The sequence below is a fragment of the Rhododendron vialii genome, chromosome 2a, assembly GCF_030253575.1.
Source record: "Rhododendron vialii isolate Sample 1 chromosome 2a, ASM3025357v1".
Taxonomy (NCBI): domain Eukaryota; kingdom Viridiplantae; phylum Streptophyta; class Magnoliopsida; order Ericales; family Ericaceae; genus Rhododendron; species Rhododendron vialii.
The window spans coordinates 32217118-32231281 of NC_080558.1; the positions used below are offsets into that span (position 1 = coordinate 32217118).

The 14164-nt window shown below is 39.8% G+C and overlaps 1 long non-coding RNA gene across 1 annotated transcript; it reads left to right on the forward strand.

Annotated features, from left to right (window-relative positions):
- Positions 1-2990: 2990 nt before the first annotated feature.
- Positions 2991-6551, forward strand: LOC131316124 (uncharacterized). Its single transcript, XR_009197010.1, has 3 exons — positions 2991-4147; positions 4535-4627; positions 6313-6551. It is a non-coding gene; the product is annotated as an uncharacterized LOC131316124 (long non-coding RNA).
- Positions 6552-14164: the final 7613 nt, after the last annotated feature.

Consider the following 14164-nt stretch of genomic DNA (forward strand, 5'->3'; position numbering starts at 1 on the left):
GTTGGTTGAGATTTATTGCAGGTTGTGGTTCCGGGGAGTTTGGCTTTATGTATTGTTTTGTTTGACTTTTTAGGAATTTCCGAATGGGTTGGTCGTTAATACTTTCTTTTCTTTTAATCGTATTCCCTTAAAATCTATGAAGTGGCAAAGAGCTTATTTTTGAAACTTTTAACTAAGCACAAGATATGTTAATTTTCTTTTATTAGTATTTTTAAAATAAATGAAAAAGGAAGAAAGAATAATATGAACTCATAGAAATGCTACATCTAGGACTAGACCAATGATTTAAACAATACGCCTCAAGGTTTTTTTTTTTTTTCAAGCCTAGAGTCCATAGGACAATTGAAGAAAGGTGTTCTTTACAAATAAATTTCTTTTTCATATCTTGTGTTTAGTTTTTGCCTTTAGAGCAAAAGTGTTTGGGAGTTGTGCTATAACTATGGGATTGTCGAATGGTGGCTATGGTTTTCCTTTTAGCTGGAGTGTTATTTGCACAGAACTTTGTTTGGGATCTTAAATTTGTTGGAGGAGCAACTTGTATAAGGGTTCCGAAGGTTCAAATCTCTTCAAACTTGAGCTACATCTACTGCTGCTAAGAGAAAAGCTTTAGCTTTGTTGATGCTGATTCAAATGGTAGAATCTCTCTCACCCTCATTTTTCAGAACCTTTATATGTGAGATATTAGTTGTTCCAAACTCAATCCGGTAATTAATTTTGGTATGCTAATTTAGCAAGGTATTGGTTTTGAATCTACAAACAACATTGATTTGATGAGTATTGGCTTTGAATCTACAAATAACACTCAATCCTGAGTGTTATTTTACTTTACGAAATGAATGTTGCATCCATTTGCTTTGACGGCTTCCCTCCGTAAATTGGTATATGGTTTAATAGTGCCATTTTTTTCCCTATTGAGCAGGTGGATAAATAGTTCAACAAGCCTTTTTCTCCTTTATTTTAAAAAGCTAAAGCATGTAAAAATTGTTTCCTCTGGTTCTTTTTTTTTCTCTTTGTATTGGAATCATGTAGTACCTCTTGATATTGCATAGTACCTGCTATAATATTGTATTGGACTCTTTTAGAAAAATTAGTGGATCTACATTTTTTCCCAAACAACAAAAGAATGCACACGTTTTGGAGAGCGGACTACCGCGCCAAAACTCACGAATCCAAAGTCCTTGATGGGGAGTAGGAATTTGGGATGGATATTGAACCGGCTTATTTCCATTCAAATCTACGCACAACATAATTGTAGAGACCCGTAAATTTCAGGAATTATTAAAAGGATTCAATAAATGAAAAGATAGGAGGGAAATGTTGGGTTTATTTGAATTTGGGATTTATGTGTCAAGATTATAAGATGAGGGGGTGTGTGTGGGGTTTATGGAAATGTTTGTATATATATAGATGTGTATGGGTGTGTGTGAGAATAATATTTCTCCCCCTCTCTCTAAACTCATGTCTCTCTCTCTCCCTCTCCCTCTCCCTCTCCCTCTCCCTCTCTCACGGCTCTCTCCTCTCTCTCACTCTCTCTCTTGAAAACTTCACTCGAGGCTCGAAACCCACAAAGTTCAACCTTCATTCCACACTCTAGACGTTATTTTAAGCTCGGGGTTCATTGGTTGAAGCTCGAAAAGAAGTATCCTTGGAAGAATTCGAATTTCAAGTTCTAGGGCTCGATTGATTGGGCTTGGATCTTCATTTTTGTTCATTGAGGTAGGAATTTCTTACTCTCTCTATGTGTATATGAATTGATTGTGTACTTAGATCGTGTCTTAATTCGTTGTTGTTGTTGGGGTTTTGCCTTTCGAAGTCTAAAAAATCGCTGAAAAATTCTAGGGTATGGATTCCCCAACCTTCTCTGGACAGCAGTCGTCCAGGTATGATACCTCATTTTGGGGTATCGATACCCCCCTTGATTTCTGGATAGTTTTGACACACTTTGCTCTTTTCATACTCGTTTGAACCCCGATCACTTTTAGCACTCTCTAAACATCTTTGAATCACTTTTAGACTTGATTGTTGGTACCTCAAATGGTTCGTTGATCTCTCAAATTCTTTTGGCCCTCGTTGGAAGATAAGAACATGTTGAACTTAATGAACTTGGTTTCCATTGGTCGTTCTTGCTTTAGATTGACTTAGAGAACATATTTGGCATGTTGACATGATCGTATTAGAGTTGATATATGTTGAACTTGAGGTTATTAAAGATTGGGAATGGTTAACATGAATGAATACAAAGGAACGATACGAAGAAAGTCATAGATCCACCGTAAGGTGTGATGCTAGGACGCACGGGGTCCCAAATGCCCGGAAGTGCACAAGAAAGCCACAGATCCACCATAGGGTATGATGCCAAAATGTATATGGGACGCACGGGGTTCCGAATGCCTGGAAATGAGATTCAAACACATAATTTAACGAATATGGTGAACTTTGGAGGTCCTTACGCTACTTGTAGTTGAATGGAGAATTTTTTTTTTCAAGACTCATGTCCTTATTGTCAATCATATGGAAATCTTGTTGTTGCTTGTGTTCCTCTCGATGCATTGATCATCTCATTTGCTTATAGCTTGAGCATAGTAATCTCTACTGGGCTAGTGTAGCTCAACCTATCATCATTTTCAGGTACATCGCAAGGGCATTGATTTCAGAGTGCATGGAGTGCTTGTTTGACATCATAGCTTTTGAAAGCTGACATCGAAGAGTTATTCTAGCATCCTTTGTATACTCCCTTTTGAAAAGATGAAATTGTAAATTCATTTGAACTCTTTTGACTTTGGAGATTGTGTAATCGCTAAATGTATCGTCTTTGACTAATACTGGAAATTTGGCCGAGGTGCCAATATTGTAACTCCTTTTAAACTTGATCTTTTTCTCTCAGATGAATTAGGAGTAGCATTTTGGGGTATTATGATGTATTACAGCGTTAGACTTTTATTGGAAATGCTATTATTATTATGTTAAAAATTCGGGGCGTGACAATGATAAGCCCTACAAGATTCTTTGGTTGGCTTTCGCTTGTATTTTCAGTTCTGGTTTTGTCGTTCACATATGCTTTTTTACACCATTTTGTTCCTTTTTTGTCTTCTTTTGCTGCTTTTAATGGTGGGCAATTTGGTAATTAAAGTTCTGGTGTTTCAAATGTAGTATGCGTGTTCTGGGTTTGTTTCTATAGATGAAAAGAACAAGAAGTTACATACGTTTCTTAAATTTTAAGATATGAACACCACAACATGCACATCTCTTGTCTCACCATTCATATCCACTTTCACACAAAACCACTCTCAAATTAGTTGATGGGTGATATTGACAAGATCATATATGGTGCTTTTATCTCCCTTGATTGTTTTATTTCCATTGCTTTCCAGGACTAATAGTTTGGACCATTAATAGGGGGAAAAATAACATATCTTGAGTTCTACTAGGACACCAGCAACATTTCATTTTTTAAACTCTCTTTCTCTCTTCTTTTCTTTTTTCCATAGCTTTTACTAGCTTGAACTATAATTTGAAAGCTTCTCTTAGGGTGGATGTTCGCAACTGAAAGCATAGTTATTTAGTTTCTCTTTCGTTTTCTTTTCTATTTTTATGTTCATTTTTCTTTTTCCTTTTTTTCTTACTTTGATTTGCATGACTGGTTATATTGATAGATGATGCACTTTCTCATTCTCATGAATATTTTGTTGGCCTTGAAGGATTGAGAATCTTAGAGGGTAAGTTCTTTGTTCCTGCATTTTCTTGATGGATGAGCTTTTCCATCACTTTGAAATTTATCATTAGTACCTACTCCGTTTTGCCAAGTTGGTCGTATTTTCTCTTTACATGCTGACTTTTCAATTTTCATGTCTTGGGCAGGAGGTGATGCGGTTCGCTTTGGTCCTCTGAGTTGCTTGCGATTTATTGCAGGTTGTGCTTCCCGGGAGTATGGCTTTATAGATTGTTTTGTTTTATATTTTAGGAATTTCTAAATGGGTTGGTTGTTAGTTTTTGCCATCGGAGCAGAAGTTGGGAGTTCTGCTATAACTATGGGGCTGTCCAATTGGTTGCTATCATTTTCCTTTTAGCAGGAGTGTGTTAATTGCACACAGCTTTGTTTGGGATCTTAAATTTGTTGGAGGTGCAATTGGTTTGAGTGTTTCAAAAGGTTCGAATCTCTTCAAACTTTAGTGACATCTTATATTTGTTGGTGCCGATTTTCATGATAGACCCTCTCTCTCTCTCTCTCTCTCTCTCTCTCTCTCTCTCTCTCTCTCTCTCTCTGTCTCTCTCTCTCTCTCTCTCTCTCTCTCATTTTTTCAAAACCTTTATATGTGATGTATTTAGTTGTTCCAAACTCAATCCGGTAATTGATTTTGGTCTGGTAATTTAGCAAAGTATTGGTTTTCAATCTATTAACTACACTGATTGGATGAAGAAATCCTCAGTGTTATTCACTTTACAAAATCAATGTTGCATCCATTTGCTTTCATGGCTCCCCTCTACAAATTGGTATTATGCATTAACGAGTGCCTTTTTTTTTCCTATTGAGCAGGTGGATAGGAAAAATCAACCAAATTTTTTGAAGTGCATTATGCTTCTTACAAGACGAACTTTGATCGTCACAAAGCCATGGATACTAAAACAGGTAAGGCTGGAAGGCACATATTAAGATTTTTTCTTGCTTTAATAATTTTTTTTATGATCTCTGCATGCTATTTATGATTGATTGTTGCTTCTTAATACCGTGAGTTAATATTTTTTTTTAATCTTTGTAGTTTCAGATGATTGATTTTCCCTGGTTTTGTATTCTCTGTGTATTTAACGCCACTTTACCTGAAAATACTTCAAAATTAGAATTACACGTAAAGGGATCGAATACTGTTAATAGTTAATGATGGTTAGTAGTAAAGTAGACGGCTAGGATTTGATGAATTTCTAGACCTAACTGTTTGCTGACGCTCAACGAGTAGCAGCGTAGATATATACTTTCAGTAATTGGTTTCCTAATTAAGATGGAATCTCCTTGAGCAATTTGCATCTGTCCAAGGGAAAGTGAATACACAATCCACTCCTCAGTACTCAAGTTCCTCAAATTTCGAAAACTAGGTACGAGAGATGCCAAAAATCAAGCTATGTAGTATACACTTTTTAAAACTGAATTTCCTTTCCCCTTGGCTTTTTATGGTTTACTCTCTTGTCCGTGCAACATTATTTCTCACATTGCCTGCTACATGTGGTTCTATGGGCATGTACTTGGGAAATACTCATATCTTTGCCAATCATAAACAACTATGATCTTTAGGCTATTGGGTACGATTTCGATCTAAAATGTTGTTTTGCAAATTTGCAGCAGATGAATTGTCACCAAAGGTGGGCAATCTAATATCTTCCACTATTGCTTTGGTTTAAGTGATATAGGTTTTCCAGTTTGGTGATGAGCAATGGATGCCTTTTTCCAGTTACGATCCAATTTTAAGGGCATCCCTTTTCCATTTATTTAATTTATTTGAATGCATGTCTATAATTCATTGAAGATAAAAAGGGCTGTATGATCTGCTCTAGATATGCTTTATGGAAGAGTTTAGGCTTACATTATGAGGAGCAAAAATGGGAGGAATTTACAAATTCATATATCAAATTGACACCAATTGGGGACAATCATAATGTAGAAAAACAAATAATTGAGTAGTTTTTAGTCCTTCAACTACATTAGCTGTAGTATTTCCTGGACAAGTGCTCATGTTTTCCACTACGAATGGTAACTATTGCTTATTCTATCTTATCTTCATCCCCTTCTACAGTGGTAAAAGCGTATGTCAATGTAGAACAACTTGCTCGGGGAAAAAATGGAACTTGGGAAATAAACTATTAAACTGCTAAGAAAAGGCATAATGGGGGTGGTGGGGTATGACTGGTGGCTTGTCATTTTGGGAGGATCATTGGCTCTCTTCTTATGCCATGAATAAGATTGTGGCAGCTCCTACTCCCCACTCAATTTATTGATCAAAAGGTGTTTAATCCCTTCCATTCTTTTGTAGCACACCTACTTTCTAATGCAGCGTGGGACAAATTAAGGGTATTGCTATTCTAGGTTGCTCCATTATTTACTTCAATTGGCTTTATCTATATTTTCAGATTTGCCTCCACCATCTGTACCTACATTGCCATGGAATTCCTTAAGGCATTTGAACAAGCCTTTTAGATGCAAGTTCAATAAAATAAGTTTATCATGATATCTATTATATATTCTTGGGACTCTGTAGATTTTACTTTAAGACAATTATCATAGGCATATCTTGTATGAATATGTGATTGTGAACCCTGTTGAAGGTCATTTGCTCAAGATTCAAAAAGACATCAGGCACTTGCAACACTTTATGTTGTGAAGATGCAAGAAGACAAGTCTGTTGCAACTTGAACATCAAAATTTCCTGCAGTTGGTACATTAATAATCAATGTATGCAATATCTGTGGGGTTGTTTGTTTCCCTAACACCAATGTTCTAAAAGTCGCTAGGCGTTAGTCGGGCAGTCGGCCACCTTCGAGCGATTAATCGTTAGTCGGACGTAATCGGATCGCTGTTTAATTCCTTGTTTTAGAGCGCTGCGTAACACTACTAGTACATGGAGTTCATTTGCAATAACAAAGCAAAACAAAGCCCACTGGCAACCCGGCTAGAGAACACTTTATGAGACTGAGATAAAAATCATAGACCTTAAATGTATTGGAGAAAGCATGATAATTTGCAATGTGCATAAGCATGTATACCTTTGCTAGTACGCTCTAAAAGACCCTTTTTGCCCTCGGATTATTTCATATCTACCCTATATAGAAAGGAAATCCTCATGTTGGCTTTCGCGCGTATTTTAAGTTCATGTTTTGTACTTCACTTCACTTTTTATTTTATGCCGTTTTGTTCCTTGTTTTTCTTCACTTGCTGCTTTTAGTTGTGGGCAACTGAGTCATTACAATTTCAGTGGTTCAAATGTATTATGCGTGTCCTTGGCTTGTCGCTATAGATGAAAAGAACGACAATTTAAATACGTTTCTTATTTTTTGAGATATTTTGACAACACCACAACGTGCATGTCTCTTATCTCGCCATTCATCTCCCATTTCACATAAAACCACTCTCTCAACTTAGTTGATGGGTGACAATATCATATATGGTGCTTATATCTCCCATGATTGTTTTATTTCCATTGCTTTGATTGGGTGTGTGGGGGGGGGAACATATCTTGGGTTGTGCTCGGACACCGGCAACATTTCAGTTTTTCAACTCTCTTTTTCTCTTTTTTTATATTTTTCATAGTTTTTTCTAGCTTGAATTATAATTTGAAAGCTTCTCTTTCGGCAACATTTCAGTTTTTCAACTCTCTTTCTCTCTTCTTTTATTTTTTCCATAGTTTTTGCTAGCTTGAATTATAATTTGAAAGCTTCTCTTTGGGGTGGATGTTCACAACTGAAGGCATAGTTTTTCTTTCCTTTTCTTTTCTATTTTTACTTTTATTTGGTTTGCATGGTTGGTAAGTGTGTTGACAGATGATGCACTTTCATGATTTTTTTGTTGGCCTTGAAGGATTGAGAATGTTGGAGGGTAAGTTCTTCATTCCAGCATTTCTAAAGGTTAACTACAATTTTTATATTTGTTGTCATGTGGTTTATAGATTGGTCATGCCCTTTCTTTTCATGATAAACCTGAAAATTCCATGCAAAACTTGATTACTGCATGCACATGCTACACGGATGTTTTATTCTTAGTTGCACAAAGTGGGAGCGGGAGCTGGAGTGGGGGAGCAGAGGTACCCAAAAGCTCCTAAGATTGGGAGCGCCTATGTATATTTTATTTTATATATTTCTTTAAATGATACCATACTTTTTTATTTATATCAACCAGAAAAATATATATTTTCATGCACAATTATTAGAAATAGTAAGAATGCTGGCCCATGCCCACACATGGCCCAAAGCAAAATATAGAATATAACCCTAAAATTATCACATCAGACGAAACAGATCTGAGCAGCAGCTGCTGCTGCAATGCCTCGTCGTCTTCGACTCTGACGGTCAGTACCCTCTCTCTCTCTCTCTCTCTCTCTCTCTCTCTCATAGGAGCACGATCCCGTCTCAATGGGAATGCGCTCCCATTGCGTTTCTCAGTGAGAGCGCCTTCCAAGTAGGCGATTTGTAGAGACCCGGATAATTTTAATTATTGAAATATTTATTAAATGCTTAATTGAGAAAGTGTGGTTTAATTGGGTTAATTGAATTGAGGATTTAAGTGAAAGGATGTAAGATTGTGGGAGTGTGTGTGTGATTAAAAGATATAAGGATATAAATAGTGGGATGTGTGTGTGTGTGTAGAGGATCTTTTTTCTCCATTTTATCTCTCTTTCTCACGTCGTCCCTCTTTCCCTTTCTCGACTCACTCTTTGCTCTCTCTCACAAAACTTCACTCAATCTCTCAAGAACCTCAAGAACCAACTTCCATTTGACCTTCCATTCTTGTTCTTGAACTTAGAATTCATTGGGTCAAGCTCGAAAGAAAGCTCTTGGGTTGATTTCGAAGTCTTTAAAGCTAGGGCTCGCTCTAATCGCTCTGAACTTGGTTATTGTTGCGAGGTAGGGACTTCTTTACCTCTTTTATGTGTTTATAAGTTGATTAAGTGTAGAAATCGTGCCTTGAATCATTGGTTGTTTCGTTGTTGTGGCCTTTGAGTTTTCTGCACAAAATCACTGCTCGTAATGTCCCCATATTGATACAAGTGTTGGTGTATCGATACGCTGAAGAAATATGCATTCCAATAGCTTCAGAAGCTGTTGTAATGGTCCCGTATCGATACAATTATTTTTGTATCGATACTCCATGGCTTTCTGGGTAGTTTCCCATGTTCTGATTCTACCGTTTTGATTCTCGATCACTTTTAAACCCTTTTTGACACCTCCTAACCTATTTCAAGCATGTTTAATTGACTTCCTTCGATTATTTGATGTCATCCTTGATCCGTTGGCCTTTCGTTAGTAAGGAACGAATAGGAATTTTATTGATTACCGCGTTAAAATGTAAATTCCTGATTGATTGATTGCTTGAGAGTGTTTATGGCATAGTGGTAGTATTGTTGGCACAATGTATGATGTTTCTTGCATGAATGTGTTGATGAGAAAGTCCTAGTTTGCATATTGAGTAAGAAAGTAGTTGTTTGGGTCGAAGGTTGAGATGGGGAGTCTCGTAACGCAAGGGGTGGTAATACGGAGACTCAAGCGGGTCTCGTAACGCAAGGGGTGGTAATACGGTGATCCAAGTTGTTAGGGTTCTCTGTAACGCAAGGGGTGGTATTACGGTAACCCTCGTGGTATTATACTGTAACGCAAGGAGTGAAAATACAGATGATGGAGATTGGTAATAGTGAGTCGTGTCGAGTTGTTGGAGTCGCTAATGATTTATGATCTGTAAAGAATATTACATTAATGGCATGTCTTGGTGATAAGCGCGTAAATGTTCATATTAGCGCCCCTTAATTTATCTTTGTTAAGTCCATTTATATTGTTACTCGGAGCTTAATGCGTAATTTATGTGTTGTAGGTATTTCAAGTTTATAACGCGTTAATGGACGACATTGATTACGAACCGATCAAATCACAAGGAATATCAAGACAGGTAGCATAATATCCAATGTACTGGATTGGGCCTTTTTAATATTGGCCATTAGTACAACGTGGTCTTGAAAGTTGGATTAGTAGGAAGCAGTGCAATTGAGGTGGGCCCAAATTAATTGGTTAACTAAGGGATTGGAATAGAGTTGTTTGACTGGGGTGGAAGCATGGCCCACAGTTTTACACATACAAGAAGGGTTTTTAGGTCTGCTCTTCTCATCACTTATAAAAGGATGACGAAAGGACGGGGCTGGATATCTTTTTCTTGGACTCCCGTGCGACTTCCATTATTTTTTTACAGAAGAAAAAGAAACAGAGGAAAATAGGACAGGGAGCCGCGAGGAGAATCGAGGAACGGGGTTGCCATCTTGATTTCTTTGGTTCCGAGTATTGTTTAGTTTTCTTTGGATATTTTGTTCCTTTCAAGTTATTTAAAGTTTTGTTTAATTATTCGCACTTTAATAACTCGTTTTAATTTTTGTTCTTTATTAAAGTTATTCGTTGGTTCTCGTTTGATTTAGATCTTTTAACTATTATTTTTTTCATCTCACGTATTAAAAGCATGATTAATTCTAGGGTTTTATTCCTTTTATTTTTAATAATGAGTGAGTAGTTTTTCTAAGGTTTGGTCGTTGGGTAAAGGCGCATCGCGACCTAATTAGGATTCGTCTCGCAGTGTTTCCGTACATTAATTTTATTAAATAATTTTAGTTGGTAAAAACTACGTCCGTTGGACGAATCCGAGGCATTGTCGGGACTCATGTGAGCGGGAACGGGGGACCAAAATCTGTTCGTCGCTGTGTACGGGACCGACAACCGTAGGATTCGCATTCTTCGGAGTTTCCAATTCTCCCTAAAATTTAACCATTTTAGAACTTTAAAAAGCGAGTGGATTCTGATTGGGTAGCGAGCGCCGGATTCCCTACGACTGTGCCTCTCTTTTTAATTACTTGAGCAAGTTATCTGTTAGTATTAGTTTATTAATCAACTAAAAGACAAAGGGTGGCTACCTAAGAGCTATTTTTAATACTACAACCCGAGTTTTCACAACACACATTTCACCGTCCTTAGTGGATTCGACTCCGGTCTTACCGGATATTGTGCTACGTTGGTCTCCGCCCTACGCTTGGGGCAACCCATTAATTTAGGACTAGGAATCGGTTAAGCATTTTTGGCGCCGTTGCCGGGGACGGTAACGTGTGTTAAAGAATTCGGGTAGTTAGTTTTATTTTTTTTATGTTTTTTTTTATTTTTAGTTTTGTTTGAGCCATCATAGGTAGAGGTGCACAATCCTCCATCGTAGGAAAGCAATCACCTCTAAAGCCTAAGTACTACCGAGACAATACCAGGCGTCTCGTAGCCATTGAGAGAGAGAGAAAGCCGAGAGTAATCGTGGAGGGGGAGTCTTTTAGTGGTGATTCTTTTGATATCGGTGGCCTTTTCGTTGATTTAATAATTGAGCCACCAATAGCAGAGCCACCGATGTCGATGCGTGCACACATGCATCCTGAGAGGACCACTCCTCTCAGTCCAATAGTTCTACCAGCCGAGACGGTGGAAGTACGTAATGCTTTCACCATTAAACCTGGTACGCATAATGCCCTTCCCCTGTTTTATGGGAAGGAGAACGAGGATCCGTATGAGCACGTTCGTCATTTCGAGGGGTTGGTGCGCACCCTGGCCACCACTACTCAATGGGAGAATGCTTGCCTTAATCTTTTCCCAGCCTCGCTCAGGGACAATGCGGATAAGTGGCTGCGGATGCAGAAGCCACAATCTCTCAGGACGTGGGCTGCTATCCGAGATTTATTTTACAAAAAATATTTCTCGAAAAGTAAATCAAAGTACCTGACTCGCCAAGTCCAATCGTATAAGCAGAAAGAGGGCGAGTCATTTTTAAGGTGCTGGGAGCGGTTCAAGGACTTGCTTTTGTCCTTACCGCATCATGGTTTTGTGAAACACCAGTTGGTGTCATTTTTCTATTTGGGCTTGAATGTTGCTACTGTCCAACAAATGGAGTACCTCTGTAAAGAAGAGGATTTTCTAGATAAGTCCTCGGACGATGCATGGGACTTTCTCGATGAGTTGGCCGAGAAACACCGAAGTTGGGAACCTTCTGACCTCGGTGATAGGGCCATGGCTGCACAGGGACCCAGTGGGTCTGGCATTTTTCCTTCTAGTGTGCGAGAGCACAATGTCTAGTCTCAGCTGGACAAGATGGCTAAACAATTAGAGGACTTGAAGCTTAAGCAAGTCCATCAGGCGAATGAGGTGAGAGTCGAAGAGGTGTGTGCGTTATGTGAGTGTCCGGGGCATCTTATCACTGTTTGCCCCGCATTTCCCATTGTCAAAGACACATACCATAGTAACCAGGCTGAGGTGAACGCGTTTAACCAGTGTTGGGATCTTTATTCAAATACCTACAATCCAGGGTGGGCCCAAAACCCACTTTTGAGTTGGAGGGATCAAAAAGCCCCGGTGCAACCCCAAGCACCACCTCAGCCGCAAGTTCAGCAGTTCTGGCCTCCTCAAGGCCAAATGACCCAGTTTCGTTACCCACCTCAGTAGCAGCAGGGGTTCGGTCCTTCATCTTTTGGACCACCCCCAGGCATAAACCATCCCCCGCGGGATAAGCAGACTGATGAGATGATGAAGGCTCTCATGCAGTCTCAGTTAAGTTTCACTGAACAAACCAAACAGGCAATTGGTGACATTATGACCCAATTGACCCAGTTGACGGCGGCAGTTGGACAAGTCCAACAGGAGAAGGGAAAGTTTCCTTCTCAACCTTTAGTCAATGCCGCTGGTACCCATTATGTGGGCGATTCTTTTGGCCCAAGTAATCCGAATCTCAGTCTGAAAGATGCTAAGGCGATCACCACTCTCAGAAGTGGGAAGGTGATTGACAAAGATTTGTCCCCAAAGCAAAAATCGGTGCCACCCCCGGTACCGGTAGCTATTCGAGCAATCATTCCAGATTTGGGAAGTGTTCCTGAGGTAGAAAAAGAGATGGAGTCTCCTGAAGTGGTAGTGCCTACAACTGCGGCCCCCACGACTCCAACGCCACCCGTTGCTCCATATCCAAATCGCTTGGTGGCGAAACCTAAGGTCAATGTGAACTTTCAAATGCTTGAATTATTCAAGAAAGTTCAGTTTCCTATCTCTTTGATGGAAGCCATTGACGCAATTCCTCAGTTTGCTAAGGTCTTGAAGGATCTGTGCACGTCGAAGCGGAGAACCAAGAGTCAGGACAAAGTGCTTCTGACGGAGCAAGTGAGCTCCATTCTCCAAACTGAGATCCCCACCAAGTGTAAGGACCCTGGTTGTCCCATCATCCCTATAGCGATCGTAGGCCAAAAGTTTGATAAGGCTTTACTGGATTTAGGAGCGATTGTCAACCTGCTCCCCTATTCGGTATACTTGAAGCTTGGCTTAGGCGATTTGAAAGCCACACCGGTCACGCTACAGTTGGCTGACCGGAGTGTGAGAATTCCAAAGGGGGTGGTGGAGGATGTTCTAATTCAAGTGGGCGAGTTTCTTTTTCCAGTCGACTTCATTGTCCTAGATACTTGTCCAATACTGGAGGTCTTTGAGAAGACTACTATCATCCTTGGCCGTCCTTTTCTTGCTACTTCCAGTGCTGTTATGAATCGCAAAACTGGACAAGTCCAATTGTCGTTTGGGGACTTGAAAATGGAGGTGAATGTTTTCAATGTGGATAGTCGGGTTGAGGATGATGAGGAAGTATATGAGGTGAGTTTGATCGACACGCTAGTGCAAGAGCATGTCGATAGTGTGTTGAATAAGGATCCTCTGGAGATAGCCTTAACCACCGAAGAGGCGTCATTTTTAGATTCTCCAGAGGTAGGGAGTTTAATGGAGATGCTTGCAGTAGAGGATGTGTGTGGCGCCGCTTGGAACCTAGTTCCTGAGCCGCTAGGCGCCCCATCTCCTAAAGTTCTCCCATCGTCAGTCCAGCCGCCTAAACCAGAGTTAAAGCCTCTGCCGGACACGCTTAAGTATGCCTTCCTTAAAGGCGATGATACTTTTCTGGTAGTGATTTCCTCATATCCCTCGAGGAGGATCAAGAGGCTAAGTTACTTGCCTTGTTGAGAAAGCACGTGGGCGCAATAGGCTGGACAATAGCAAATTTGTAGGGAATTAGTCCAACGGTGTGTACACACTGCATTTTTCTAGATGAGGATGTGAAGCCTTCTAGGCAACCTCAGCATCGTCTGAACCCCAATATGAAAGAGGTGGTTCGAGCTGAGGTGCTGAAGCTTTTAGATGCGGGTATTATTTACCCGATAGCCCATAGTGAGTGGGTAAGCCCAGTGCAGGTGGTGCCTAAGAAGGCAGGAGTGACCGTCGTGAGAAACGGCGAGGGCGAGCTAGTGCCGACCCGTGTTCAAACCGGGTGGCGAGTTTGCATCGATTACCGGAAGCTCAATGCGAGCACCCGGAAAGACCATTTTCCTCTCCCATTCATTGATTAAATTCTGGAGAGAGTGGCTGGCCGGGCGTTTTA